At 42.2% G+C, this 27,901-nt stretch overlaps 1 long non-coding RNA gene across 1 annotated transcript; it reads right to left on the reverse strand.

The window, feature by feature from the left end:
- Window positions 1–27,201, reverse strand: LOC306917771. The gene is made up of 4 exons (XR_013789240.1): window positions 27,122–27,201; window positions 26,470–26,526; window positions 21,617–21,778; window positions 1–199 (listed from the first exon to the last, which is right to left on the reverse strand). It is a non-coding gene; the product is annotated as an uncharacterized lncRNA (long non-coding RNA).
- Window positions 27,202–27,901: the final 700 nt, after the last annotated feature.

Genomic DNA, 27,901 nt, shown 5'->3' on the forward strand with positions numbered 1-27,901 from the left:
ATCCAAGGCCCTTCCATATACATGATCAGGGATTAACCTCCAGATTTAGGAGGATTCAAACCCGATTAAATTGTGTAACCCTGTATCTTCGGTTTGATAACTTGTTGTTGGTGTTGGTGGTGGTGGTGTCGTTGTAGGCTGATTCATGGAGCTTCTCAAGGGGTTGGCCAACAATCTTTTTGAGCGATTTACAGTACATCTGATGGAGTAGAAGAATTGTTATTTTGATCAACGCCTCCTGTCTCTCCTGTACCACATCAATACCACAAGAGTATTGTGGACAAAATCGCATCCAACGACAACAAAACATTCAAAGTCTTTGGTCTGAGAGGCTCATCTCATCAAATGGTGGTCCGTGGCTCAAATGCTGAATAGGTAATGGGCCTTGATATGAAACGGGTTGAAAACCCCTGGTCTATGGACCCTAACGTAATTGCTATCTCTACAAACAAAAGCAGATGGCAATTAATGCATGGAGACAAATAAAACATTGTGCAGTCTGTCGGCAGAAATTACAAAATGTCCCTGTCCGGGAGAAATTATGCGAAAGCACGTCAGAGATTGATGAAAATAAACGGCAGCCATGTATAAAATTCCAGAGCCAATTAGATAGAAGACTTGCATCAATGAGGGGTCAGAAACACTACTTTTGTGGGTCGATAGAGTGAATGGCGATGGCACATCTCTCAATGGCTCTGGGCACCTCAGTGGCGGGCTACAAATATATTGTACACTTTCTGACAAAACTGGGAAAAAGTAGTTTTTCATGACCAACATTTGTGGTCTACAGTCTACGGTCTACAGTCCAACAAAAACATTCATTTAACATTTTAGACAAGACATATGCCATTTGATTCCTGTTGTGATGCAATTATGTAATGACGATTCTCTCTGACCAATCAGTAGTCTGCAATGTTTTCACATCACTTCATGGTATGGCCTCACTTTTCTTTTTTTGAAGGATAGGCTATTTTGGGCGATTTGCTGTCTTCATTTGGATAGTACAGTGGAGACTGATAGGAAACGGAGAGAGAAACATAGAGTGACAAGGTCGTCAGGCTCGGGAATAGAACCCACAACTCGCTGTCAGGCTGCACTGAGAGTTGTTGGTATGCGCCTTAACCACTCACTCTGCCATCGGCGCCATATAGTAGCCTCCTTCGGCTCTGGGGCGTCTGAATCTCAAGGGAGGGCAAGCTTCTGTGACGCACACGGAAGCTTGGCAAGCTTCCGCATGCGTCACAGAAGTTTTCTCATGCCAATAAATCTCCTTTGAATTTAATTGTCCCGAAAAGTCCCAAAAAAGGCACGCTGTGATTGGCCAGTAGTCACTTGAGTCAGTGGCAGCGTGCCTTCCGCACTTCTAGCGCACTTCCGCCCTCCCTGCGATACAGGTTGCTCAATTTACAATTTAGGCATTTAGTTTAATCCAGAGCGACTTACATTTAAGCAATAACAAAAAGCATGGCATACATCACATATATAAAAAGTAGTTATCATGAAACATGTGTAAGCTAAGAACTTAACAGTGGAGTATCTATGTAAACTATACATACTATACTATATTATATATTATACATGTGTACTATAAAATGCACTTCTAGTGCTGTTTACGTAACATGCTATAAGTCTGTTTAAAATACTATCTAAGTCTACATAAAGTGCTATATTTAAAATACTATCTAAGTCTACATAAAGTGCTATCTAAGGGGCTAGTGCTACGGGCCATGGTGGAGTCTGAAGAGGTGGGTTTTCAGACTACGGCGGAAGATTGGGAGTGAGGCTGCAGTTCTGATTGTGATGGGAAGTGCATTCCATAGTTTTGGAGCCAGAAGCGAGAAGAGTTTGGGACGTGTGGAGCGTTGTCCCGGTGTTTTTAGTGAAGGTACTTCCAGCTTCCCTGCGTTGGCTGATCTGAGTGTGCGGGAGGGTTTGTAGGGTACGATCATACTTGTAAGATATGGGGGAGCCATGCCTTTGGTTGCTTTGAATGCCAGCATCAGAGTTTTGTATTCTGTGCGGGCAGCGACCGGGAGCCAATGGAGGGAGCGGAGAAGGGGGGAGACGTGTGAGAATTTTGGCTGGTTGAAGACCAAGCGAGCTGCGGCATTTTGGATCCAATGAACTGCAGCGGCGAATGAGGCATCTAGGTTTTTGCCAGTTGCTTGAAAAGCACCTGGACTACATTTGCTACTACCTCTAGTAGCGACTGTCTGTAGTAGACACTTTTTCACGATTGGCTGCCTCGTCTCTAGGCTGCCTCTAAGCCAATGGGAGACTTACCCCATAAAACCCATAGTCTGAACGTCATAAAACCCATACTCTGAACGCTGCAACGTGAAGCTGTGTGCTGAGGCAGAGGCTGCGGCACACACACTGTAGATGTTCATAAACCAGAGCTTTCTGCACCTGGCGGTTATGACTGAGTCATTCTTGTTATCTATGATCAGCACCCCGGTATGGCCTCATCTTGTTTGGAACCTTACCGGAGGAGATACCAAAGAAATTACCACTAATGTTGTACTAATTTTGCCCAATGCAAAAGCAAAAGAATGTGAATAGAGTCCAGTAGATTTGAGCGGGTACGATGCAGCGGAAAAGCCCCAATGGGCTACTATGAGGATTCATAGAATAGCAGGAATAATGCCTTTGCCAAAATCAACTCTATGAAACCAGCCATGTAATGTCCACAGCATGGAGGCCAGGTCGGACTCTCACTGTCCTGCTTCCTGCACTTCGTCTCTGTCGCCACTCTTCCCTGTCTGGAAAACCAATAAAATATTATAAAGGGTCGGAGACTGGTGACTTGAGGGCCGCTCGGTTCATTTTAAAAGATGTTGTGTTGCATTTGCACTAATTGTATCACAGTAAAAATGAAGTGTTATAAAGATAATTGGTGTGGTGTTTTAAGGGCCCTTTATATTATACAAGATGGCTTCTACCAGAAGATTTGATTTTCCGAACTCCTCTGTGGCTGTAGAAACATCACTAATTCATGTACTGAAGAATAAAATCTACATGGGATTTTCACGACAAGCTATAATCATAACCACCAATATCGTCTCATGACACAAGACGTGGATTATGGGTGATTCTTGATGTAATCATGATTATATCCACTACTGATTTGACGGCAGTGCATTAACCCATTCAGGACAGGAACCTATTGAAAAATAGCAGATCTACAAGCTCCACTAAGAGCTTGTAGATCTGCTATTTTTGAAAAATCTTGAAAATGTGGCACAAATCTTTGAATATATTCTTTCAGAGCGAACGTTTTTAACTCAAATCTTTGCTTCTGGGGGGTCCCCTGGAACAACATCATTTCAGATGGGCGTCGGCGGCAAATGACATAGTGGTTCCCAACACATTTCATGTCAAGGAGCCCAGAAACAGGTTTTTCTGAAAACTGTCATGATTTAGAAGACCCATTTAGAATGGTCTCATTCCTAAATGGGTTAAAGAGACATTTCACCTTAATATATATATACATATTAAATAGAACAATCTAAATACATAAATATATACAATCTAAATACATAAATATATACAATCTAAATACATAAATATATATCACCAGCCACCCTTCAGTGTAGTTCAGTACAGTACATAGGCTATACGCATATACAGTGCCACAGTCTATAGTTCACTGTAGGCCTATACTAACTGAAGCAATGCGCCAACATAAATATTATTTTCCTAACCTTTATCCTTTTGTGAAGATTTAGCTCCTATTTTTCCACATTGACCAATTCGCTGAGCTGCATTAAACACTACACATGGAATCAACATCTGCCAGACCAGACCAGACTGCTGTTAGGCCAAACAGAAAGCCTTTAAAAGTCAAAATAACTTTCAAACGGTATGAAATTTGGCAACACTGCTTTCGGAGCTTCATATTCAATTAAACGGAAATAATACTGCAGCTTGTCATTTTTTGCGTAACATTTGACTTTTGCCATGAATTATCAAAATGCAAAGTTTGTTGAAATTGGATGTTTAAGCCGTCAGACTTAAACTGCTATTCAGAGCTGGGCTACATTTCATGCCATTAACCAATTGGAAGCAGCTGAGGTGTATTGAAGGCAAGATGCTTTCACAAAGGATCTGCCGGTTAATCAAGTGTCCCCGGTCAACAAAGTATATAAGGTTTAATTAAGTGGTTAGGACTTAGCTGGTTTTCCAGAATTTTCTGCTGATGTAGATTTGGCTTGCTAAAAGATAAACGAATGTCCATTTTCCTCTTGTGATTAGAGCCGTTAACTCTGGCACTAGTGAGCCATTTATTAGGGAGAGCTTTTTCAGACAAAGGACCAATCTTAAAGATAACATTGCCATTATAAACCAACAATATCTACATGGATTTATTTCCATGAACAGTCTATCACTAAACAGCTTCACACTGCCTAATAACACCCACATTCAGTTACACATCAAAGGTATATCTATGGAAGAAAGACAAGAGAATGGTTATCGATTGGTTATTCATTTTAAATGTATGAAAATATGTTCATCTACTTGATTCAGAAGACATTAGTAGTGAAGCCCTTGCAGGCCCTAATGGATCCCAACTGGTAAAAGAGATCCATTGTTGTATATTTACAAAACAGTAAGATGGGTGAACACTCAAATTGCATGCAGTTGATTAACACCCGGCAAGCTGGCTTCACCAAGACCTCATGAAGCCGCAGCTTGTCTGGCGAAACGGTCTAATTAAACTGCATTGAATCCATGGGTGTGTGACCATCTCAATCTTATAAAGCAGTGACTACCAACCCCTGAAATATATAATGATTTAATGAAAGAATTTAATGATAAAACAAATATTAAACTAATGTTAAAAAAATAAAATCACACCCGTGTGAATGAGGAGCGCTCTTATCATCATACTCATCATACATCATCTCATTCCAGTCAATCACAATTTGCATCCTCACTTTTGTCTTCAATGTTTGTTTACACAATGTTTGTTAAACACACATGTTAAATACACATGGCCCACTTATGACCACTTAACACGGCAAACGAATAATGGCTGAATGGTCAGATGGGTGGGCTTTTGAGATTTGCAAGTGTGCCCTGGATCCAGAAATGTTAGGGAACCAATATACAATTTAAATATTTATTTGGAAAGGAGGAGAATACAATAAATTATGACATACCGGCAGTCATATTTGTCAGGTGAAACAAGTGCTGTCTCCGTTGTGCATCACAGTGTTTATATATGGTTGAAGAGTGTGGTCTGGGTGCAGACCTTAGAGTATATATGAATAGAGACGGCACCCGAGTTCTCCTACTCCCTCCACTTGCATGCTCTAAAGCGCATGAGGCGATTTCACTCCTCCTTCCGAGTAGGAACAGAGTGCATTCTATCATTGCACACGTTCACGTGCGTTCACGTATGAAACAGCGTTCACGTGTACATGAACGTGCGCAATGATAGTCAACGGACAGCGCGTTCGTGTTTGGGTCCAAACTGCAATACCAAATTCGGCCACTATGTCCATTTCGCCTCAGGGTTTCCTTCGGGTGCCGTCTCTATTCATATATACTCTAAGGTGCAGACGTACTTTCACAGTGTGCGTGTCATAGCTTAGGCAATCATGACTAGGTCGCTATTACACGACTGGCCATTTCAGAGTATGGGGTCAGACTCCCATTAGCTTAGGCGGCGTTTCAGAGTATGGGGTCAGACTCCCATTGGCTTAGGCGGCGTTTCAGAGTATGGGGTCAGACTTCCATTGGCTTAGGTGGCGTTTCAGAGTATGGGGTCAGACTCCCATTGATGACTAGGTCGCTTACATTTCATGAGCTGTTATATGTCAGGTCTCACTTGACAAAAATGCACTTTTGAAAAACTGCACTACCCCAGACAGTCCAAATCTAAGCTGAAAACGGGTAGTGAAAACCCGACCCTCTCAGACTGAACAAAAACTGGGCATGCTTCAGCTATTCCCTTTTGTGGTGAGGTGGGTCAGTTGAGATGTTCTTATTTTGAAGTAAATTGGAACATTATGGCCGCAAATGTTTTTCATCTTGTTCGCGACCTTTGACCTCTATTAATCCAATTATAAATCTAATCAGGTTAAGGGACACATCTTTCCTGAAAGTCGTGTCATTAAATGACGTCGTTGTAACATAAAGTTGCAAACAGCCACGCAAACCAGAGAATAACAATATCCCTCGCAAAAAAGGAATAGAAATGTAGTTAACAAAACTGAAACAAATGATTGATCCCACCCGACTGTACATTTGGATTAGTTTTTCCTTTTGTCTTTTAATCATCTCTAATTTTAAACATATTTCTGTAGCACAATAGAGCAGTTCATGTGAAACAGGTTTCATCCTTAATGCATCCATTTCTGACTCTGAGAGCGCACAACATGTAAACCAAAGTGTAATTACATTATGCATAGCTTTGTTCTTTGAGACCAGCCATGATATGAAACCAGGAACACGGCATCTTTAACATTAACCCTGTTGTCCCTATTTTTGGTCATGTATGTAGGTTCGTATACCTCCATGCATTTTCAAAAGATTTAATAAAACTACCACGCATTTTCAAGCTGTTTTTTGTCAAAAGCAGCTAAAATAGCCAATATACAAGCTCAGAACAACAAGGTTCAAGATTGTATACATCTTGTGTACAGGTAGATAAGAGTAAAACATTTTCGTTTTGCTTCCTTCAGACAATGCAGCAGCATAGACAACATAACACCAAACATCAATCACAGCAAGCACAGCAAACAAAGGGATAGAATAAAAAGCAAACAAAGAGAGTTAACATACATGTGTATGTTTTCCCTGTAGTAGCAACACTGCGATGGCGGTGGAACACGTCGACTTTATAGACAGGCTATTTTTGATAAGAGTATAAAATAGGGTTTAAGTGATTAAACTGTTGTTCATTTTGCTGGGGACCACCTGGAACACCCCAAGGACCCCCGGGTGTCCCCAGACTGCACTTTGAGAACCATGTAGCTTAGAAAGCTTTCACATAATGAACTATCAAATATAGATATTTTATACAGACAGTTGGGCACACAAAAATGAAGGACTTGTCTTGGCAGCAACTCTGTAATAGAGAAAGCAGGGGGGGGGGGGGGGAATAGCAGATCTACAAGCTCACAATTCATCACATCATGACGTGTTGTCAGCTTGTACATCTGCCATTTGCCGTTTAGGGCTTAAGTAGTTACATGGTTCAACAGATCTGTGCACCATACCATAGTGTCTATTAAAGACAGGATCTTTTTTTAATACTATCCCTCTATGATTTTTACTGAAATAAAAGAATATTTGAGTTCAATCTGAACCTGGAAGAAAAAACATTCTTAAAGTTGATTTCCATGTTCACTGAAACAGTGTTCAGTGTGTTCATTTAATTATTTCTCGAGACTGTACTACAAAATTCAAATGTAACCTTACCAAATGGCCCCATAAATACTGAGGATTTTATTGTGTATGTACGAGTATGCCGTGAATGGTTTGATATAATTTGGTATTCAAATACAATATTCAACTAATTAAAGCTTTTTAAAACTGCTATGACTGATGTGATGCACACCATTTGTTGCACTTCTGTCAAATACAATGTAATCCAAACGCCTTAGGTCTACTGGGATTTATGATCATTTCGAGAACTGCAGATTGGAAATATTTTTTTCACAACTTTTTCATCACATCGTAACTCAAAATAAAGTTCTTCTTTACAAGAATTTTACAATCAATAAACTATATTTTAAAATCGTGTTTAATAGGCACGTATTGTCAGTTTTCGTAGTAAGAGTTCCTCTAGTAAATTGGAGAATGAAAAATGTACCTCGCTCCCTTTGTTTATTGTGTTTCGTGTGTGTGCGTGGGCATGTGTGTGTGTGTGTGTGTGGGGGAGGGGGGGGCTTCAGAACTGGACCTTTATAAAAATAGAATTACAAATGGTGCACACATTCTTAACACTCATATGAGTTGTTTGTCATCGCTCTATATTTCCATGCTGTATAATATCCCAGTGGTTCTCAAACCTTTTCAAGTCAAGGAGCCTCAAGATAAAAAGCATTTGGCCGCAGAACCCTATCTGAAAGTATTTGTGCCAGGGACCCCCATACAAGATTTGTGTTGTATTTATTGTATTGGAAAACGGCAGATCCACAACCTCACAACGCGTCAAATCACGGCATGGTGTGTGCTATAGAGTAGATCAGCTATTTTCAAATAGCAGATTTTGGGTTATAGTGCTTAATTAAACCGATTTTGGTGCTACATTAACTAATTTTGCCAGGGACCCCCAACAAGGACTCATGTGGGTCCCAGAATACCACTGCTATAGCCACTACCAGTTATTTAATGTAAATGAGAATTCCCTTCATCTTCAATAAGCAATGTTTCCTTCAGAGTATTTTCCATGTCTCATTGAGCACACACCCATGTCTGGAGCTCTTAATGAGTCCCTGTGAATAATTACAGTAGTAATTAAGTATATGCATAGGCCTATACCATTACCATAAAACATGCGCAAAAGGAAAAAGTATTATTTTTAAGCTACCAGCAAAACACTTTAGCTCAGCTTAAGGAGGAGGAGTATAGCGTGGCACCGGAGGCGGTGGGGGGTTTGGGGGGGGGGGGGGAGTGGGGGTTTATTTGGGCAAGCGGGTCGAGTCAGAACGTCTCCCACAGCCACAAAACGTCACACAAAAGGATGTATCTTTTCTGGTCCAATCCTGACCAAATGGGGGAAATATGCTTCTTCTCGCACAGCCGACTCCACCAAAGGACCCCTTGTGCCCTTTCCAAGAGTCTTTCCACATTAATTACGCCGAATTGTTTCCCTGTCTTCCTTTTGACACCTGCGAAGGAGCTTGAGCTCAGTTTCCATTACGGCATGATCCTACTTAATTAGACTTCATCTGGTTCCAGTTATGCACGCTGATGTCACTCCCCCTTTTTCTCTCTCCCTCCTTCCTTCCCCCCCCCCCTCCTTCTCTCCGGCTCTCCACTACCATCCGGGGCAACGTGGAAGCCATTAGGTAGCCTCTAATTAAATAGCCAGAAAGCCTTTGTCACTATTTTATGTCTGGCCAAAGATTGACTGGCACATACAGACAGGCTGTTGCTTTGTAAATATTCAAAAATGTCCCATTTTATATATAGTTTTCCCCAAAACTAAAAAAAATACATGGGAAAGGAATCAATGGTTGTGGACAGCCAATGCATTTTACTTGAATCGGTTGCCCCGCATGCAGATGTTTTATCTCACAGTTTGAACTAGTTGTTCTCTAGGATTTGATGGATTTAATTGTCGTTACCATAACAAGGCAAACGGTTATCTCTTAGTGGCTGGTGGTGTTTTCTGTGCTTGTCATTGGAGAATCAGCGTGTCTTAATCATTTTTCCTCATGTCAGGTTTTGGTTAGGTACTGACATCTGGGCATTTATAGTGCTGGCAACAAGAAGTGGCTGGCTGAGGTTTATCATACTTCAAACCATACCTGAGAGGGTTTGCAGCAGTTCCTAGTTCAGCAAAAAAAAAGAAGGAAAAAAAATCCCAGACAAAAAAGGTTCCCATGTTTGGACTGAGCTAGTTGAGACACTGGCAGTAAAGTTTGAATGCATGAAGAATACGTGAAATAAAATGTAACCACGCAAATTACCTTAGCGTCCCATTCTGGAGCAAACTTTTTGCCGACAATTGCAGATCTACAAGCTCACAGCTTGTCACAACAACGTCATGTGAGCTTGTAGATCTGCCATTTTCGGCAAAGATATTTGGTGTAGAGGGAAAAAAACTAGCAGAGCAAGTATACAGAGCCCTGAGGGGCCACGGTCAGCTAAGTACAATATAGTGGTTAAATCATAAAATAAAGGATAGTGTGTGATTGGAGAGCTGTTTTATGGTAATTATATTCATATTAAATTGAGCAGCTTAAGTGCAACACAAACAAATAGATCTATGAGTTTCAATGAGAGATGGGGAGCCATTAGTTGCCAGTTAGATTTGCAGACAGCATTGTTCTCAAAAATCCAAACCACAATGCAATAAGGAATACTCGACTGAATGAACCGGAGATGTAACAAGAATTACAGCTGTTTACTCACTCCATCACCTCATGACCTCAGAAAGTTCAGATTAATTCCTTCTCTGTATGAGAAATTTTATGTAGACATAGCACTATATAGTATCATGCATAGTTTAATTATATAGATATTCCACTGTTAGGTTCTTAGCTTACGTATGATTCATGATGACGATTTTATATGTATATGATGTATTACCATATTTTTGTTTGTTGCTTACTGTAAATCACTCTGGATTAAGAGCGTCTGCAAAAATACAACTCCTTTAAAGTAAACCTTCAAAAAGGGAAAGAACTCTTATAGTAAATATAACAGCATAATACTACGATTATATTTTTGGAGAATGTGTATCTCGTCAATACAGGTCAGGAGGAATAAAATCTGTTTTTGGAAAGACACTTGAATTTCAGGCTAGTCTGACAGGCAAGGCAAGCTCATGATGTGCTTCACGTTACTTTGCTGACGTTTGCTGTACTAGTTCTGTGCGGCATGTGGATGTTGCATCATGTATGAAACATTCTACTCAAGAAATCCCAATGCTACTGCATCTCTGCTCCATGTCTCGTAGCAGTGTCAATCACAGGAGCCATTCCCACCAGCGCATTTATAACAGTAAATACTTTTATGGCAAGACATAACATTTGATTGTAAATATGTCTCAGCCAACACACAACTATATGTATAAGCCCGTTGATCTCCACATGAAACTAATTATGAACTCTTATTTTTTGTGTGCGCTTTAACTAGACTCAGGGAGGGGTAGCGAAAGGGAGGGAAGCAGAAAGGGAGGGACACCGAAGCCTACGCTGAAGTTTTGGTGCCATTTTTCTTCAGCATTGAGGACGTACTCATTTCAGAATAGTTTTATACGCACAATCCCCTTATGAAATAACTGAAGTTGGTCAATTCGCTTTTGCAACATCACATCATTATTGCAGAATAATTGAAATGTTAACTTCAAAACTAAGTGCAGGATAGAAAATCATTCAGAAACAATGGGCAGAAACCCACAGATCGTATCAGAATTATGTTTGAAAGAACAGCTTTCAAAACCATTGCCTGATTTATGGTTGCGCACCTGTGTCGCACACCGAAGATAGCAGATCTACAAGCTCGCAACACGCCATGCAGCCACGTGTTGTGGGCCTGTAGATCATGGGCTATTTACAATGCATAACCAAGTATAAATCAGGCTTAACTTTAGCAGAATGAGAGCACATCGTTCTTGTGGTAAGCCATTGGCAATAACAGACACAGCTGAAAAGAAAAGCTGCTACACTACAAGGAAATCATTTAAAGACCAAGCAACAGTGGAAGAAATGAAATGCTGTATTCCTATACATTTATCTGTCTGTCTGTCTTCTGTTCTATCCAGTCCATCCACAATTAGGACAAATAAATGGCACCGATATTGTTCAAAGCATTTTCAGATTTGTCTTTTCTTTAGTGGTTGAATTGAGTTGTCCTTGGTCTTAAGAAACAAAAGACTTGAGGGCGAACAATAAATCAATGCAGACCTCGCGCTTCCCCAGGGCTATTCAGCCACTTGGGGTGTAAAACGCTCAGAGGCAATGAGCACTTGAAAGTCTGGAGCTGTGGACAGACTCTGCCCACCAATTATCCTGTCTGCGTGCCTCCTAAACGCTGCATACCAGATATGTTTGGGCCTCTTCAGCAACAGTCCCAGTTATGGAGAGACAGATGCTAATGACACCATATTTTCAGAGCTGCTGTAGAGACAGAAGCCCCCCTGGCCATCACTTCTAAAACACATGCCACACAGCCTGAACCACCCACACCACATAGAGACCTGTGTTGTTGACGACCAGACCACTCACAACGGATCCCCTCCCAGCTCGGGTCAGGGTGGCCGCCGCAGGCAACAAACGCAACCTGTCAAGATAACGTACATTTGTTTACGCCTTTTCAGTTAACCTGTGCATATCTCGTCAATGAAGACAGACATTCTGTAAAGATATAGGAGTATTGACAGACAGACACACACAGACACGCACACAAATACACACTCACTCATGCATGCATGCACACACCCCTCCCTAGGAGAGGTGCTGTCTAAGATTTTGCATTTCCTTTTTTGGCTGCTACCCAGTAAGCAGCAGTCTGACAAGCACCTGTCACATGGATTGATGTGTCCAGCTGGTGCACACGCAGTGGGGCTGAGAGGCACATGGAGCAAGCGAGCAGGAGCCCCGCTCCCTCGTATTAAAGTCTGATGGCCAAGATGAGAGGGGTGTGGTTGGGTTGGGGGGGGGACTCCTCGGCAGAAGGTTTGAAGGTGATAGCGAGATGAGGTAAGGAGATGGAGGGGTACGCGTGCACGAAGGGAGGGAAGGTAGGGGAACGGTTGAAGGAGAAGGTGACAGGAAGTAGCTCTACCTTCGGATACCTTCAAGGTGACTCAGTCTGACAGAACGTTCCCAGGGGTTTACTACTGTGAGAGAGAGAGAGAGAGAGAGAGAGAGAGAGAGAGAGAGAGAGAGAGAGAGAGAATGTTCAAGGTGCAAAAGCTCTTTGCAGATGTCCAAATAAGCAGTAAATCACTCCGAGGACCTGAGGGTACTCAAATGCTTTTTGACTGAATCTGTCTCCCAGCCCAGCGGCTCCAGTATGACTAAAACATTAACAGGAGTCTTTGGTGAGGGAGCGGAGCAACAGCAGCAGCATACAGCCTCCCCATCCCCCCACCACCAGCAGACCAGCAGTGCCTGCAACAATCCCCGGGCTGTGCAAACACAAGGCCCAACTAAAATGGCCCCCATTCAGATGTTGTCCAAATGCGCTTTTTGTTTGAAAACCCGAGAGAATGCTCGACTTGGGAAGATGGGGCTGTACACAAACTATCTATTTAGCCATGTGTCCCCATTCCCATGAGTCATAAACTCGCCCCTGGCATTTCAGTGGAGAGAGGTCTGTGTGTTGAGTTACAGGTGTTCTTTTTAACACAGTTGCTTGAAGAAAAAAAAAGAGGGGAAAAAATGGTTTATGACTTTTCTTCTATGGAGGGCTGAAGAAACAGCAGTGACATCGGACTGAAAAACAAGTTTAAACCTAGGATGTAATCACTTTTAAAGCACAACAACAAATAGGTCCACACAGTAACGTCCTCAGAGTTCATTTAACTCTGACTGTACAAATGTACACCCTTAAGGTTACATTTTGTACACTCCCGAGTTTCAAACTTAAATGAAAACTGAGTATTTTACCATGTATGCTGAAAACTGTGCAGCTATGCATACAAATGTTTCACAAAGAAAATGAAAATGAACATCAAAGTGTTGAAAAAGACAATGGAGCTCTTCAGACCAAAAATGAATTACACAAGTTAATATTGCTGTCCTGCTATAAACACCAAATTAATGTATAAAATGTCAGCTCTGTCTATAGGTTTATTACGTAAAGAATTGGATCTTTCTTGGGTTTCATTTTCCTTCTTTAGTTTCATAGAATACGGTAGGGAGGGATGGCAGGTAAGAAAAAGCTATTAGCTTCATGTGCGCCACCATTATTCTGATATATAATAACATTAATGTATCACTTTCTTATTGCTAATAAATGGGCCGAGTACTGAAATGAAGAAAATTCTTTTAACAATTTTACGGGCAGGAAATTACAGCTCCACATTTCAATTTCATTGAACTGTAACTTGCAAGCTTACTTTGGAGAGTGAATAAGTGATCTTTTTTTTTAATGCACGCCGTTTCAACTTTTTGAATACTTTAACATCAGCTCGTCTTGTTGCCATCAACATACACCATGTTCTTCTGCAGAACACTGTCCTATAGATTAGATCATCTCAACTCCATCCTTCATTTCCCCCGCCTTTGACCTCTAAATGGAAAATGACTGACATGATTTAATGCTAATGAAGAGAACATTAATAGGGGATATAAACCGCTGAGCGGCTGATAGCTACAGCAGAGCTTCACTCAGGCATGCCCGCGGCTCAGAAATGTACAGTTTTAGAATTTGTATACCTTTGAATTAATAGAATATATCTTAGAGGTGCTTTGATGGTCGCACTTCTTTTTGGTATTCCTTGAAAGGGAGGACAAAGAAATTGGCAAATGGAGATAAAGTGAGATCTGCAGAGACACAGGAGGACTGGCCCCTCCATTGCTTTTATGTGTGTGCTCTACTGCCCCCTGGCAAGAACTGCAGGCACTACACCTATATTATCTAGAAATGTGAAACCACTCCCCACAACAGAATACCCTAAAAAGGGTTCAGCCATAATCCCACATGCTTCCGATATATCCTCGCATTCATCTCATATGGTATTGCATGATCGCTTAGGGTGAAACAGAATAATGGATGTTGCATACTCCTGATGCACATACATGTAGGATGTTGCATACTCCTGATGCACATACATGTAGGATGGCATACTCCTGATGCACATACATGTAGGATGGCATACTCCTGATGCACATACATGTAGGATGGCATACTCCTGATGCACATACATGTAGGATGGCATACTCCTGATGCACATACATGTAGGATGTTGCATACTCCTGATGCACATACATGTAGGATGGCATACTCCTGATGCACATACATGTAGGATGTTGCATACTCCTGAGTCCTGATGCACATACATGTAGGATGTTGCATACTCCTGATGCACATACATGTAGGATGGCATACTCCTGATGCACATACATGTAGGATGTTGCATACTCCTGATGCACATACATGTAGGATGGCATACTCCTGATGCACATACATGTAGGATGTTGCATACTCCTGATGCACATACATGTAGGATGTTGCATACTCCTGATGCACATACATGTAGGATGTTGCATACTCCTGATGCACATACATGTAGGATGGCAAATAAGCAAAAGTTAGTTTCAGTAAAGTAGAAATCTTTCACACAATGAACCATCACATAATAGACATTTTGCACAGACAGCTGGGCACACTAGTTCAAGGCCTTCTCTATGCAGCAAACTGTAGTGTACAATAGCCTAATAAAATAACGAAATAAATCATAATTTTCAAATGTTATTAGAGATATAGACTGATGAAATGAAAACCCCTCTTATAACGCATCTGTACCCCGGGAACTCGGCCCCGATAACAAATCCGAGTCTGTACATGAATAATTTAACCACTTAAACCCTATATACGTATTGATCGGAGTTCCCCAGGGGTTTATACTAGGCCCCCTCCTTCCCGCCCCCACCCCCTACATCAAATATCTCCTGGAAAGATAGCAGAACTATAGCCTACAAGCTCATGTCGCTACCTTGGCTTGTAGATTTGCCACAGTAGAGATGCTAGAGTTCATGTCAGTGTCGTTTTTGGCAGCAAATTTTGATTTTAGTTTTAGTCATAGTCTCTTGAATAGTTTTCACTTAGTTTCAGTCACATTTTAGTCACCTGGAATGTTGTAGTGTTAGTCTAGTTTCAGTCGACTAAATATCATAAGATTTTAGTCGACTAAATCTACAGTTGATTTAGTTGAATAAAATGTATTTTGGTGGGCCTTGATGCCGTCGTAATTACTGTTTTTACACTTTCTGAAAATAGCAGATTTACAAGCTCAACACGTCTCAGCTATTTTCAGCATGCAACCAAGTGTAAAATTACTTATACTGGATCTCTTGACCACTAGTCCCTTCCTAACATTTTAGTCTAGTTTTCATTTGTTGACAAAATTGTCAGTATATTTAGTCTTAGTTTTAGTCGTCATAGCTTAGTTTTCATTTAGTTTCCATTTAGTTTGTCAGTGAAAAAAAAGGTAGTCGACGAACGGTATTACACAACTTATGTGATTGAATGCTGAAGCTGAACAACATCTTGTGTCATACAGGGTGTTGTCGTTGCCGGGCAGAAACCTTACTTGCATGTCCAAAACGGATACTTTTCAGAAAATGGAATAAATGTTTCAATGGATCCAATGCATACCGGTAGTCATTATTTAGCTCTTGTTAATAGGTAAAGAAAATTATACTAAAAAATAGACGATTACAACAGTTTGCATCGCAACGCATTGTGAGCTTGTAGATCGGTTTATTTTTCGATTATTCTATTATTTTTACTTGTGTGACACTGTACTGTATGTATTGTATGACAAAGTAGTAGGGTAATAAATTACAAGACAAGACAAAAAAATGGAAATATGGAGATATGAGGCAGTAGCCAGCCCATAGAGCCCCATTGTGAACCCGGACATGTTGAGTACACCAAGGTTTTATGTTAGAAATGTTTAGTATGGGTCCCCAGCATGTAGAAACTGCCGGATGCTAACTTGCATATGTTGAGCAATTTTCATAATTGGCATAATATGTGTGTTTTTTTGCAAAACTAATGCTTGGAATGGATTCAGCATCATGAAGACCCCCTAGTTTGACACATCACATGCTAGATAAAGCATGATGAAATTTTGAATATTTTGCCTTCTATAGGTTGTTAATGGTATGGTCACATATTATGCCAATTATGAAAATTGCTCAACATATGCAAGTTAGCATCCGGCAGTTTCTACATGCTGCATGGGGACCCATACTAAACATTTCTAACATAAAACCTTGGTGTACTCAACATGTCCGGGTTAACTTTTTGGCTACTATAGGCTATTGTGCTCAACAGCAACAATATAGGCTTTATTGGTTCATTAAAATGTGTCGGTAAGGTGTCTTCTATGAAAGTGGTTTTCAACCAGTGGTCCGGGGACCACCAAGAGAGTTTATAGCCAAATTGATATTTTACTCGAGTGTCAAATGAAACCAAATTGACCCATACGGGTCCATTTGGTTTCATTTTTACACTCTCAAGAGTTAAGTTATTGTTAAACATCTGCATTACTTAATTTACAAGAAGTCTACACAATTAGAGAATGTAGAATTGTTATTTTGATCCACGTTTGCCTGTTATCCTATGGTACCAACAATACAGCACGGAATTGAAAAGCAACAAAACCTTATCCAACGACAACAAAATATTAGTTTTGGGTCTGAGGGGCTAAATGTCATGAAATGGTGGTCCGTGGCTCAAATGCAGAATAAATAATGGGCCTTGATACGAAAAGGGTTGAAAACCACTGCTCTGAGGTTCAGTGGATAACATGTATAGCCTACAGATGGAGAGAAGGGCACTTCCAGTAAGGTTCAGTGGATACTATGTAGCCTACAGATGGAGAGAAGGGCACTTCCAGTAAGGTGTCCTCTATGAGGTTCAGTGGATAACATGTAGGCCTACAGATGGAGAGAAGGGCACTTCCAGTAAGGTGTCCTCTATGAGGTTCAGTGGATAACATGTAGCCTACAGATGGAGAGAAGGGCACTTCCATCTATGAGTCAACCGCGTATGAAGTGCTTGGAAGTTGGAGCAACAAAAGAACATGAAAGATAATGTCTGAAATAAGCCTTAGCACTGGAGCCCGACCGATATATCGGTCTGGACGATGCATTTTGTTTTTATGACATCGGCCGGCTCGGCATCAACAATTACGCAGCCAATGTGTCCTGATTTTTAACCACTTTCAGCTTGGCATCCTAATATTGGGCATGACATTATAGGCTAAATTGTAAAAATGGAAAAAACAAACAAAAAACAAGATCTACAAGCTCACGGTGTGTTGCAACGTGATGACTTGTGAGCTTGCAGATGGGATTTATTAAATACTTAATATAAGTGTTTGTTTGATGGTTTATTATTGAAAACATTGGCATCAATGGACTCTCCAATATCAGGGTCAGGCCCAAAAATCTGGCACTGGTCGAGCTTTAAACATCAATGGATAATTTGTCCCCGACAGATAGGAACTGCCAAAAAGAGACATCGTGTGAGATAAATGCATAAACATTCTTTCCACAATTGACCTCCACACCACCTTCTTGTATTTATCAAGGTAGACACTCTTTTTTGAATTTTGATATGATACTTCTATGTAGAGTATTGATATTTTTTGCATGTACACATAATACATAAATACACCACACAGTTCAATCTCGATTCCTCACTGTTCATTCATTCACAGGATCATTTGGTCACATTTATACACTTCCAGAGTCAAATGAACACTGAGGATGTTACTACATAGCTTTAACACAATAAGCTTAATCATGTCGTCAGAATAGCCTCTCTTTACAGACTTGCTTGTTTTTAGCTCACACGGCACTTGCGCAAATGTACATACCAGATAAGTGCCTGATGTTTTTTCAGTTTTGTCTTTTCTTGTACAGTTGTACATAAGTGTACTGTACATGCACAATTTAGATACATCCCCCCTGTTTTGATTGATTGATTGATTACTCGGTACAGCAACTACAATTACGGTAGGCAATCAATGCATGCTCAAAGAACACGAACAGCCCTGTTGGGTGTGGTCCTATTGTTGCTGCTATTGGTTTTAAAGAGGGTGTGTGTTTTATCTGTGTTCTAAGCCTGTTTGACCTTGTTTTGTTTTTTTATCTTTATCTTATTTGATTTTATTTCATTTCGTCACAGTCCAGTATTATTCTTATTATCTTGTTTATATATTGTATTGCAATGTTGCGGACCTTGTCACACCAACATTTCGCTGCTTTGTACCTGTATGAGTGAGTGACAAATAAACCCCCTCTTTCTTGACTCTCGGTTCTTGACTTGGCTATAGTGATTTCAAACCTGATGTTTGGGAGAGGCACACTGCATTACAGTACCTCATTCTGCCTAAAGGTGGCAGCACAGCCCCTGACACTAGTCGACTAAATGGCTGGGCTAACTCCCACTGCTGCCAGGGAACATCCATAGCCTCAGCAACACTGACCATTAGGACCACAGAGAATTAGACTTTGTAGGTGACCAGCACTTCTGTCCAAGGCAGCCGCCATCCGGCATGTGGCCCTAACACACTCATAAACCAATAGGCTACACATGAAGAGACATGGACCATGACACAATAGCCTGATACTCTAGTCTACACTGTACAATCCTGAGTGTTTATTTAACTAGGACTAAAGGACTCTACCTCGGAGTTACAAAAGGTTGAATTATACACAGATCATTTTTACTGTGTATTGTGATCATTTTAAGTGAGGAATACATTGTTACAGTGACAATGCCAAATGAATGCACAATAGCACCTTGCCGTGACAGAGCGACTTGGAGATGGAGCAGATGAACATGGAGCCTATGACTGCCTCCATTTTGCAGTGCTTTAAGTCCGCTTAGCGCAGAATGACATCACTCAACTGAGACCACTGGAGCGGAACCAAAAGCTGTAAGGCTATTCAAATTAATTAACAAATGACCTCAGATTAAAGGGGGAGTCACAGATCACACAATGAAGGCATTTATCAATTCAATGGGCAGTGGACACACTCACATGGCGTCCTTTTATCTTTCCTCATGGCGCTCTGGTCCATGGACCCTTCCCATTAAGAGGAATAATATTACATTATATTCTATTTAAGCCAATGTAAAAAAAAATTGCTATAGGGTAAATTGCATTTTAATCGGATTACGCTGCATTTGCTGCACGCCAGCTATTATCTGAAGGGAAAAGGCTTATATGGAAATGGTTTGGAGGACATGGCAGCGCCATCCATTGTTGGCTTTTTTTTTATTTGGGGAGGGGAAAGAAACATCTCTGTCAATAAAGAAGAAAGCGTGAATGCTGTCACAGAGGGCACTCTGATAAAGTGTGAAATAAGCCGCAGTCAGATGGCATTTTTCTTTTATTTCAACAACGGACTATATCTGGACCATCTTAACTGACGAGTCAATCTCAGGGTTCTCCAATACAGTCCCATCGGACAGGGAATAAATCCCTGGTAGGCAACGGGGGGAAAAAAGAAAAAGAAAAACAGATCAATAAAGAACGCATGTAAACAAAGCACAGTGGAAATGATGGCGAGATGGATGGAGAGGGGGTGGGGGTAGTTGTGACGGTGACCAAGCCACGCTTCACATAAAGCACATGGCAAGGAACTGGGAGTAACATGAAAGGGCAGAGCGCCAAAAAGGACAGTCACAGAGGAGGAGGAGGAGGAGGAGGAGGAGACGAGGAGAGGAGAGGAGTGCAAATGAGGAGAGTGAGATGCAGGGGCATGAAGGAGAACGAGGAACAGAGAAAGAGAGAGAGGGATGGGGGGGGATGTGAGAAATTGAGGGAGAGAGAAAAACGGTAGTGTAGAAGTGATTTATGCTAGTTGTATAATTTTCTACAACGCTGCCTCCCCCTCCCCCCCACCCACCCACCACCACCACCCACCTCAAATCCCCCCCCCCCTTGCTTCTTCCCTCCTCACCTCGGTATCCCACCCACCCGCCAGGGTGTGCTCCTCTTCTCTGTCACAGCGAGGAGGCACGCCACGGGTCCCTGTCCACGGCAGCCCAGTGATTAAGATTCTGCCGTGATGCGACTGCAGCACTTTGCAAATGGAAGACTGGACATAATTTCCCTAAAATGCTGGTTTTTATCACCTATTTCGCCTTCATCAGCTTGCCGCACACGATTGATAGCTGATGGCACCTCTGACAACTTAACGTTTTTATGGCTAGATTTATGGGCTATCTGCTCCTCGCCTTTTACAGCTCAAACTCTGTAAAAATGCTTATTTCTCAGATAAGGAAGAGGGAGGGTGTGTGTCTGTGTGTATGGAACAGTATCACACCCGGGCTAAAATAGTATGTATGAGAGAGAGCAGGGCCCATCTCACTGCATTGCAGTCCAAAACACTGCTAGGCTCCTGAGGGTTTATTGCTACTGCGCGCCTGCGAACTACCTCTGCATAGCACCATGAATCGCATTAGACTTCTCACTCCTCTTATAGATGGCGAACACTGCCCACCACTCATCAGCACCTTTAGTGATTTGCACTGTAACCATCCTGAGTGTTCATTTAACTCAGAGGGTGCATAAATGTAATCAAATGGACCCGTACTGGTCCATCCGATTACATTTGGTACACTCCCTGACTTATACGAATGGATAAACTAACACCCAGGATTTTTACTGTGTGGTCTCTCTCTAGGAATTAATAAAACACTTGAAGACAAAACTAATCGCCGCCTCTACAGATACAAGGTGCGTTTACATCATATCCCTAAAGATACACTGTGGTATAGTTTACCGCCTTGAAACAAAGCAAATAAATTACATACATTTTTCTGGCTGGGAGGGGCTGCACAATAAAAAGTCAGCTCAGACTGGAGAGCCCACGTTGGGATGCTCTGAAACATGTTGACCTGTATTCCTTCATGAAAGGGCTCGTTCACCGTCAGCATGTGTACACACGCTGCATGTGAAACAAAAGCTCACAGATCTGCCCACAGAAATGCCTAACAGCTCATTATCACGGCTCGTGTTTAAACAAGCTTGGTTAATTGTAGTCAGTTAGGTGAGCTGTGGTTACAGTGAACACACTCGGGGAAAACCGTTCTACACACGCTCATCGAGTGTACGCATGCCCGTGTGCATGCGTGTGTGAACACACACACACGTGCGCATGTTGATGCATGGGTGTGCGTGAAAATAAAGAAAGAGTGTTTCAATGTACTGGGTGTGCTGTTGTGCGTGTGGACTTACTGGGCTGCAGTGGGAAGCGTGCAGCATGTTGGCTCCACTCCCTTCCCCGGAATCAGATTTACAGCCTATATGGGCTCCTGGTTAGACCTCTCCTCCTCTGCTCCATTGATGAGCCTGGCAGATCCCAGACAGACGCCCAGGGGGACTGGAGTGTGACAGGCCCTGGGGGAGGGGACGGGAGAGGAGAGGAGAGAGAGGAGAGAGGGAGAACCAGTCTGATGAGATCAATGATTCATAGGCGCCCATGAGGACACACCGTGGAATGGGGTAATACCGCACATGTTTTAACTGGGCTGGCCAATAATTCATTAGGGTTACCAAGGCTACAGGGAGCACCCTCAGAGACAGGGTGTAGAAATCATCTCCGCATGTTGTTAGATACAGCCCATGATATAGGGGAGATTAATATTCACGCGTACAGTATATTCAGCCGTAGCAGACAGAACTAATCTATTGACAGAGAAAACCTAAGGGTTTGATATTGTCCGCATATTTCCACATCACAGTCACAGGTTGCTGTGAATTTTCCACTCAGTTCTTTTCGCCCACCCCCCACCTCACCCCAAGTGTCTGTGGCTGGGGGTGATGGTGGGAATTTTATGAGGTGAAATGTGGAAACGGAAAATATGTGTCTCTAATGCGCTTAAATGCAGCCATCTTCCTAATGCAATAAACCCAGTAGGGGTAACCTCTCGCAGAAATGAAAAATGCCTTTATGTTGCTGTATGAGAACATGACAGCAACATACCCGTGAATACACTACCTGGGAGTATATGAGTATTGTTAAAACCCCTTTCAACCAGGAATCCCCTATTTTGTCATTTACAAATATGCAATGTATACATATTTTTTTAATAGCCAGCAAATTATCAAACAGGGTTAGGTTTGGATGTAGATATTGCTCTCATTAGCCCTCCATCAAAATGCATAACCCGTTTCTGGACCAACCTGCACCATTCCTTTACATGTGCGTGTATGCATGTGCATGATTGTGCAAATATGCATCCAATTAATACAAAAGAAGCATAATGACTTTGTGTTCATACTATTTGTTCTTGCTTTGTTTGTGCGCAAAGGCGGAGGTAATTGAGCTCATGCTGTGCAGTTGGCCCCGTCTCTTGCAATGGGGCCGCCACAGCAATCCAACTCAAAGCCTCTAGCCCATGAGGCCCAAGAACAGGCTTCAGTTCAGCCCTTGCTGGGGAACTTAATTGCTCTAATTATTCCCTGTAATTGCTGTTGCTTTCTCTGTCTGGGTTTTATAGGGGCACAATGAACAGGTATACCCTGATTGTAGCTCTGGAGAGCGGACGCGGGCTCATGTTGTTTCGATTAAACCGGGAGCATTTCTGTGGCACAAATTCAGTCGACTAAAGCAGATTCCTCATTTCCATTTTCCAACAGCAAAGGTAGGATTATGCATGGCCAACAGGAGAAGTGTGAGCTACAGTAACAAGGCCATTACACCTCTACTCAGCACCTGGGAGGTATAACTGGATGGCAGTGGGGTTTATCATCACCTCATTTCCTAACGCTGAATCAGCTGTTGACAAGTCAAGCTGGGGAATTCTGCACATGTGTAAAGTGTGCAGATTCTTTTTTTTAGATCGGAGCATAACACAATAATTCCAGTGTGGAACAAAGCCGCTTTTCAACTAAATACAAGTCCAATCAATCATCTGGTGTAAACATGGCCTGCCTCTAAAAGGCCACAAACTAGTTATCCATTAAAATATGGTCTCTTTCTGATTAAGTGATCATAATGCAAGCATCAGTTGCCCAGTTTTCATAAATCACTTCAAAGATATACATGGCACTTGATTGGAACCCATTAGTAATGAGCAACAGTGTGTGCATAACATGCATGTGGGTGAGCATGCTACATGCACGTATGCACCTCACTCTTTTTTTCCCTCTCATTTTCCATGGCCTGCTCTTTAGGACGTCCCTCATTAGTGTGAATATTAATATAACCAGAAAAAGGAGGGGGGTGGCGAGGGCAAGAAAAATGTAAAAGGAATTTGGAAGAGCTTTTTAAAGGGGCCATTTCATCAGAATCGTTATTTTTTTGCGGTCCTCTGAAGGCTCGTAACCGGCGGTCTATGAAGAGAGACATGCCGCAGTGGGGCTTAATTTAAAACCAGAAAGGTCACCGTGCTCAGAAAGGTCCTCAGCTCAGCCAAAAATATAAAATGAGTAGGAGAAGAAGAAAGCAGTGGGGGAGGAGGGGTGGGCCAAGAAAGAAGGCAAAATGAAAGGAGTTCAGAGGATGCCGAGTGTGTAGGAAAGGGGGGCGAGGGGTGTGGTGGAAGGAAAGACGTTACAAGACAAGTAATACGGAAAGACAGTGTTATGGAAGGCCTTGCAAAAATGGGAAAATGTTGAGGAGAAACAAAAACTACGAGAGACGGGAATAATGAACCGAGATGGAACTGAACTGGAGCCTGGTATCAAAACAGATGCAAGGGGCTTTTTTGTTTATTTTAATGGTGTTTTTGTAAGTCATTTGTTATAATGGGCCACAATTTGGGGGGAAAAAGCAACACTACATCCATCCACAGTGAGGGACTGCCAATCTGTCCAACAATCTGTGTTGGCAGAGACACATGGCTCCCAGAGCCTATGCTGAATTAGTCTCCCTGAGCTTGGTATGGGACCAGTGTTGGTCAGATGGGAAATTAACTTTGCCATATGCAACTCAGCACAAAATTCAAAACTACATTTACTATATGCGCAAAATCAAACCATTTGCTTGATATGGCGAGACACCACTTGTTTTACATGGACGGAAAGGCGATTTGCCGTTGTGTGTTCACCTTGGCCTTGTTAACAGTGGTAAACAGAGCAGCGGCACCATCCCCCTCCCCCAACTTTACCTAACATTCCACCGACCAACATCTCTGTCTTCAATCACTTGTTTATCTATCAGTTCACTTTAATTGTCCGCTGGGTTTTTGACTGCATCACATTACATAAAAGCCCACAGGAGCTTCATGGCAGCAGCGCGACAGCTTCTGATGTAAAGCCTTGCGCTTTGCACAGATAAGACGGGTTCAATTTTAATGTTGCTAGCACACCGAGACGCACCAGGCTCACTTGTAAAACAGAATGCCCCGTTCGCTTGTAAACGCAGCAGCCCAGGGAGGAAAGAGGTGGGGGTTGGGCGTCTGGGGTGGGGCTGCCTGCTGGATTAAAAGGAAGAGAGGAATTCCACTTGCCCAACTCCTGCAATCCATCCAGTGGATCAATTTCTTCCCTCAAATTCCCAATCCATTCCCCATCTCTTTTAAAAACTAATACCCAATTCCAATCACAACTGCAATAAAGCATATCTTGTAAAAGGTCACAGCGTGACCTCAGGGTTCCCCGTATTGGATGGCGTTTGGACCACTTTTCTTTGAAATACAGCACCAGCCTGTTTTGAGTGATATAAAAACTGCCCAGCAGTGCCTGATCACAACACCAGTGGGAGCTGCATCCAAGCAAGCCCAGCACGTCAGCGTGCATTGGTTTGGATGTGAGGTACCATGGCACACATATTTTAACAAGACACTGGTTCTGGGGGTGGGAGTGGGACGGGACAGGAACCAGAACTACACCCAAGAGCATGCACGGAGGCCCAGGGAAGGTTTGAATAGGTGGCATCTGTGTGTGTGTGTGTGTGTGTGTGTGTGTGTGTGTGTGTGTGTGTGTGTAAGAGAGAGATTGCCATGGGCAGCATGCCGGTATATGGTGGTGGAGCATCTCCCCTTGCAGCCAGGCAGGGAGCTGATCAGATGGACGATCAAACACTAATCATTCCCTCACGGCCCATACCGAGTAAAGCTGTCATTAATTTTGCGGAATTACATCAAATCTGAGACATTCTTTATGTGGCCCACGGCCTGTAGACAGTTATACGACAGGGACTGCTGCGCTAAGCAGATGGGGCCGCTTGGCCGTGCATACTAAATACCACCGTCCCCCCATTTCTCTATCTCCGCCCTCCCTACATTCTGCCCTCCTTCCAGGCAGGCACACAGCGCCTCGCTCACTCTCTTTGTTTTCTACCCTTCTAATGCCTTTGCTCTACTCAATTATTATACAACCATTTATGTTGCCACACGCCCACTGATTGGCATTATTTAACTCACATTTGCCATTACGGCTTCATCTGTAAATAACACAATATTTGGACACTTTTTGAATTATACATATGCCCCCCCCCCACACACACACACACACACACCAAACACACGTGTGTACTATACTGTGTGAGTATGCTGACGGAAGAAATGGATGGCTGACAATAACATACGATGTTATATGCATGTTATTTTTTATCCAAAACAGTAAAGTACAGGTGATATTAAATACCAACGCATTCCTTGCTTGTCTACAACAGAAGGTTAGAATCGGATCACCGGTTTCCCTGGCAACTGATTAGTGCTGAAGGCAAGTTGCAATTTATGACTCCTGACACATACCTGCCATTCTCTTTGAATGAGACATGTGGTAAGCTATATTCAGGCAGACCACCTCAGGTAATAAAACTGCAACAGCACACAGGGGCTATACCATTTTCTTGTGCTGAGAGGAATTCTAAGCCAGACAGGAAATCTGCACCACAACAACACTGATAAAATCGCCTGCAACAAAGAAACAGAAGCTGCTTTCTGCTGTTTTTTAATAAATAAATAAAATCTGACTAATAGCCTGCAATAAAGAAACAGACGCTTTTTGTTGTTTTATAAATAAATATTTAGACACTACTAGGCCTATAGTTGTATAGGCCTATAAAATACTTTTTCAGTCTTGAAAAAACAAAACAATTCAGTGTGTTTGAGAAGTGGAATGGTAGAGGGAAGTGGTACCTTCAACAGCAAGGTCAAGATCAAGCCGTTTCATGGACAATCCACTTGGAGTCGAGTCTATTGGGGTGTGAACACATTACAGACAGACAGCACTGTTACCCTCTTAACTTCACAGCAGTTGGTTCAAAGTCAAGTCTACCTAGCAGACCTGCTGCAGGCAAATAGCCTACACTAGGAGTCTAGGACAACCTTGTCCATGTCCACACAGCAAATAGTGCAATGTTTGCGGAAATTATTTGTAATAATGTCTAGTGTAGTGTGTGCAGTGTGCTGTTGTGGATCATTTAAAAATGTGGCCGGCTGTTTTGAAGCCATATGTCAAACTGGCTGTTCGTGATAAGTGATAAATGTTGGATCAATACACTCGTTTTTAACGTGACCTACCCACCAACGCGCCATAAAATAAGATGTGGGGTTGATTGAATAGGCCTACGTTTTATTTTTTATTTTCCACGTTTGTAACATCTACAATGCTATAGGCTTAGTAGCCTAACTGAACGAGCCTCTCCGTTTCATTAGCCGACTGTAATGCTCTCATTACAGCCTAACGTTAAATTAGCACTCTTTCGTACGGGCTCAGCACACTCAGTTAATCCACTTTAACACAATTTATAGTGTTTCAACATCGACTGTCTCGTCTAAATAAAATCACCTGAAGCGCCGCCCCAGTGTCTTCAAAACAACAGACAAAATTAGCCAAACTGGACTGTAGCCTAATGGAGGAGGAGGAAACTATTGATGACTTCCGACTCACCTGTGGCACATTGAACAAAATGCTTCTTGATTAGACTGCTTCACTGGCGCTTGTTGGGTGCGTGCAGCAATATCAGAAGTAGGCCTAAGCAGGTAAAGCAGCCTGTGTCCTGTGATAGATACGAATTTTAAATTGAATAACACATTTCCAGATTATGTTAGCCCTACACGTCAAAACCGGCATAAGAGATCACCTGCTGCAGTGCTGCAATTTGCAACTGGTTCAAGAAAAGTCTTCTATAAGCTTGACATCAGAAATGTCCCCCAGACATCAATTGTTTTTGTACATATAGGCTACTTTATTGTCTCCACCAGGCCGAAGGCATGGGGAGAGAGTATGTTTTCCACGTCCGTCCGTGTGTGCGTCCATCCGTCCGTCTTTTAATTACCAGCTAATCTCCGGCACCGTCCCAAATGTTGCACACACACTGGATGCCAATGATGAACCTCTGCTCTGCCCCAAATTTTCCAAAACGGCCTGTTATAGCGCCACCAGGAGGCCGACTTTTGTAAAACGCATGTTTGGATATTACTCCTCCAGATTCTGTCCAAAAATCCCGCAAATCGTTACACAGTATCTCTCTATAGTCATGTGTTCAAGAGGTATCTGTCAGATATTTCAGATTCCATCCTAATTGGCTAACATTGGCTTTCAAAGTTTGCAGGATTGGCCCGTTTT

Source organism: Electrona antarctica, assembly GCF_951216825.1.
Source record: "Electrona antarctica genome assembly, chromosome: 2".
NCBI classification, from domain to species: Eukaryota; Metazoa; Chordata; class Actinopteri; order Myctophiformes; family Myctophidae; genus Electrona; species Electrona antarctica.